This window comes from Triticum urartu, chromosome 5 (assembly GCF_003073215.2).
Source record: "Triticum urartu cultivar G1812 chromosome 5, Tu2.1, whole genome shotgun sequence".
Taxonomy (NCBI): Eukaryota; Viridiplantae; Streptophyta; class Magnoliopsida; order Poales; family Poaceae; genus Triticum; species Triticum urartu.
The window spans coordinates 630,284,705-630,289,196 of NC_053026.1; the positions used below are offsets into that span (position 1 = coordinate 630,284,705).

At 44.3% G+C, this 4,492-nt stretch overlaps 1 long non-coding RNA gene across 6 annotated transcripts; it reads right to left on the minus strand.

Annotated features, from left to right (window-relative positions):
- Positions 1-283: 283 nt before the first annotated feature.
- On the minus strand, positions 284-4,140 carry LOC125511402. Of its 6 annotated transcripts, none has more exons than XR_007284991.1 (7): positions 3,675-4,139; positions 3,097-3,502; positions 2,896-2,988; positions 2,096-2,650; positions 939-1,090; positions 707-782; positions 284-617 (listed from the first exon to the last, which is right to left on the minus strand). It is a non-coding gene; the product is annotated as an uncharacterized LOC125511402 (long non-coding RNA). The 6 variants fall into 6 exon arrangements; XR_007284987.1 differs by having other exon boundaries at positions 3,097-3,532; positions 3,675-4,138; XR_007284989.1 differs by having other exon boundaries at positions 3,097-3,176; positions 3,675-4,137.
- Positions 4,141-4,492: the final 352 nt, after the last annotated feature.

A 4,492-nucleotide genomic window follows, 5' to 3' on the forward strand; every position in this document is an offset into this window, starting at 1 on the left:
TTCTATTTATTCGGGATGGCGCAGGAACACATTCACTAACGAAAGTATAATCTAATTAGTAGCAAGGCACTCGGTATCATCAGTTTGCGTTTTTCTCCAAGTAGCATAGAAACACATCCCATAACCATAATATAATACAGGACGGAGGGAGTATGTTGTAATCAATAGCAAGCAATTAGTTTGGTTACTATCAATTCTCTATGTTGTTCTTACCTTATACAACATGACCTTTTTTCAGAAAATGATACTTGGGAAATCTCATAAAGCTTCTAGATTGCAGCCATTGAACCGATCAACCGAAGGGCTTATGTAAGTTATTACTGTAAAATAAGTCTCAGTCCTGAGAAGAATTCACTTTGAACACATTTCTCTGAGACGGATAGAACAATCCTTGACAACCTATGCCAGTAAGGAAAAATTACTGTATTGAAAAGACCACTCATGCTCCTTCCTCTCACGTTAACTTCAGGCCTCTAACAATCACCGATCTTTGACTAATCATTCTGAAGTAATACAGCTTTAACTTAAAACATGAAGAGCAATGGTGTTGTCGCTGCTGAACATGACATCTCCCGCTGTTTTGTGTTTTTCCAGTCTACTTGTGCCCACTTCTTCCTCTAAATAAAAATTTGTCAGTGTGGCTCTCTGTATGTCTAATAAAATGCAGCCAATAACTACACGTGTCGGTAATTAATCATGATGTTACCTAAAAAAAGTAGTTAGTCCATTAAATCTCCACCGTGTGTGTCAAATTGCTGAACATGACGCCTGTCCATCTGTACCTACAAAATAGCTAGAACATCGGTCAGTGAAATTTAACGAAGATGGTGACGAGCTTCCTAGACTTGAGCTGCTGGGAGATCCCACAGCTAGAGCTCAACGACTCCAGCAAGTCACTATTCCGGAATGTGATTGCGTTCGAGCGGACGTACACGTACCTGAATACTATCTTTTATGATTCTGAATCTTCACAGGAGAGGATTAATGACATACAAACAATTTGCCTTAATTCTTGAAGACAATGTTAATCGGATTCTCATATTGAGGAACCATCTTCAGGTACATTTTCTTCACAATCTGCTTGATACACCTATATTGATAAAGTGTGACCATCAGCTACATTCACCTCAACATAACTGAGAAGAGAAATATTTTTATGACGGAGAAGAAAATAATGATTGATAGAAACCTATCCAACCATGAATAGCTCAGATTAGCTATTTATAATTTATATATACTACAGTCAAAAATCATAATTTGATCAAAACATAACTTCATCCAAGATTATGTCGCAGTGGATTGCTATAAGTCCACCAACGAATTTCGGATTTAGGACCAAACTTTCTGCCAGAAGTCAGCCACAATACTGTGCACCAATTTATGCCAACAATGTGTGTGTGTGTGTACAACATTGATAGATTAATCTTAAGAAATAATCTACTGCTAGGTGTATGTAGTTTATACCCAGAAAGCTATGAAACCTACAGGACACAGCAAATGCTGGAGAAAATGAAGAGCGATGAAATTCTAACAGTTTGCAAACATCCGCAATAGGTCCTTAGTCAACATGAACTTAGTAATTCTACAATTACAAAAATGCAGGATAGTCTGCTGCAGCCAGAATAGTAAAAGGAACTTGGATTATTCATGTAATGAATCTTCTAGAAATTGGCTGCAAGAGACACAATCACCAAACAACAGTTTAACAAGAATTATTTCTGTGCAAGTCTAAAGATATATTTAATGGCTCTTACACAGTTAACTTGGTCTTCTAGAAATTGGCTGCAAGAGACACAATCACCAAACAACAGTTTAACAAGAATTACTTCTGTGCAAGTCTAAAGATATATTTAATGGCTCTTACACAGTTAACTTGGTTGCACAGATAATTACATAGTAGACTATATATGTTGAAGAAACCATGAGCATCGAGATGGCATATAAATTCTTATGTTATGGCATCGCTGGTCATCAGTGCTCATTAGGCTCTATACTTATCAAGTCAATGCACAGGAAGAAAAATCAAAAGCATAGCCATGCATTCGCACCATATTTCTAGACCAGATGAAAAGAGGAAAGCATGCTTGTTACCTACATGAAATCTGATTTTGGCGGCACAGATGCGCAGAGTGGTGGCCAATGTTGCTACAGCCGGGGATCAGGGAACTCACCCACCTCTGACTCTCGCATGGCAGCATGGGAAATTACCCTTTTCTTTCAACTAATCTCATCTGAAAACTTCCATGGTTCCATGAACCTCCTCATCTCCCTGCTTGAGGCCTTCTCCTCTCAGATCCAGACGAAACGCCAAGCGGAACAGACGGCCACCAGAGGAAACATAGTATCGCACGGATAGACAGGTCCATGTGGAGCTTGATCTAGAGCTTGACAGCGGTAGGGAATTGGAGTCCGGCAGGCAGCCTTGGTACGGTGATCTGCTCGACCAGGACGACACCGTCCGGCCGCACGGGCACACCTCCGTCCAGCCTTGGTAACTGTCCAATGTAGCGCACTGCTGCTCACCGAAGAGATGAGCCTAGAACCACCATGAACCTCCTCGTGTCCCCATTTGCCTCTTCACCAGTCCAGGGGCTACCTCCTCCAATGCTCAAGATTTAGTTTATTAAGTACCAAAATCAAAAGATTGATCCTGCACGGATGAAGGCTTCAGAAGACCAACATGGTAGCGAGCATATTAGAACTGAATATAAAATTACAGCATGCACATGTTGCATTGATATGCATAATTAGAATTTTACAGGGCCAGAAAAATGACACTGTAGTTCACTGATGCGGTTAGAGGTTTGTGCATCCAACCATCCAAGTATAAATGTAGATCCTACCTCTAATATCAGTTTCACTCAGTCAGGAAAGTGTGCTGAATGTTATTCTTACCTCTCTAAATGAACAAGAAGTCCTTCTGTTCCTTGAAAGAGATCATCAATGGATGAGATAGATAAGCATATAAGGCCTCATGATTGCTCTTGCCTAAATGAGGCATAATATTAGAAAAATATATAACACCTCATTTGGCATCAGAGATTTATAAAGTACTTGATCAAGTAAGATCATAGAAAGCAACAGTTGAGCATGTACCTTGTCACGGATCTTCATACTCATAGGTGGAATGTGTGATATGAAGATTGTATGGTAGTTCCTGGTTGTTGATATATAATCTGCACCCCGATCAAGCATTGGAATGAACAGTTTTGAGCATAATCAAAGCACGTCATACAACTGTATGCCATTAGAACTCAGTTCCAAATTCATACAACTGAAAAGAAGATAGATACTACTTTATATATCGTTTTTGTCAAGCCAATATTGCCATGGTCATGAAGCACTGGATTCTAGATAAGTGTAAATTTAGAGAGTGAGGTGATGCCGCCGTCTGCCTTCCGGAGCTCCCTGCCTTCGATCTCGTGCACGCCTCCCAGGACCGCGTTGGTATCGACCTCGCACCTCAATCTGGATGTCCTCCTCCATCTCGAGCACCTCTTCCCTGTGGATCCGGTTGTGGCCAATGTACAGACTAATTCCCAAACAAAACATTCATTAAGTAAGCATTGTATCTTTTTCATCTATAGTTCAATTTTCAACCCGATAGAGTTTTGGAGCCCCCAAACCGAGCAGGCATACAGAATGAAGGAAATAAGCAAGTGAAGGAAGCAGACCTTGCCGTGCGGGTGGGCGGGGAGCCGCGTAAGGTGCCCCACGGCGCCAGCAGCAAGCACGGCCCACGCGCCATCCTCTATGCCGCAAGCAAAGCTCCCCGCCGCGGCCACCGCATGGACGAGCGCGGCCGGTGACGCGCCGGGCTTGGCTAGCACCGCGACGACCACCGGCACGGCGCCCAGGCCCGCCTCCTCCTCCTCCTCCCGGTCAGCCTCGGCCCGCGTCCTCCTCCTCCCCTTCCCCGCGTCCTCCTCCTCCCCTTCCCCGCGTCCTCCTCCTCCTCCCGGTCCGCCCAGGCCCGCGTCCTCCTCCTCCTCTTGGTCCGCCGACGCCGCCGGGGCCCCCGGCCGCCAACCTGGCCGCGAGCTCCTCCGGATCGACCGCCGCGTGGGGTGGGGCTCCTGGTGGCTGGGATCGGGAGGCGAGGGAGAGAGAGGAGAGCCCGTTCTCGCGTGGGTTTCTGATTTTTTTAACTTAAAAAGGACCATGGGTTGAATACCGTAAACTGTAGGGATTTATTTGCAAAATGGCTGAACAAAACGTTTTCTCACTTAAGAAAGGACTGCGGGTTGAATACTAAAAAACTCAGGGACTTTTCTGCAAGACTGCCGCGACGTACGACCAAAAGCAATCGGTGGTTTATTAGTAGGTAGAGACATATACTATAAATTACACTAATTAGATGATGATAGATGAGGATAGGCGATGGCCACCGTAACCCTAAAAGCCAAAATTAGGCTCACCGGAGCCATCCGGGTTTCGTGGCAACGCTGCGGCAGCGGGGATCTTCAGTCATCGTCGTCGGAGACGAGGTCGA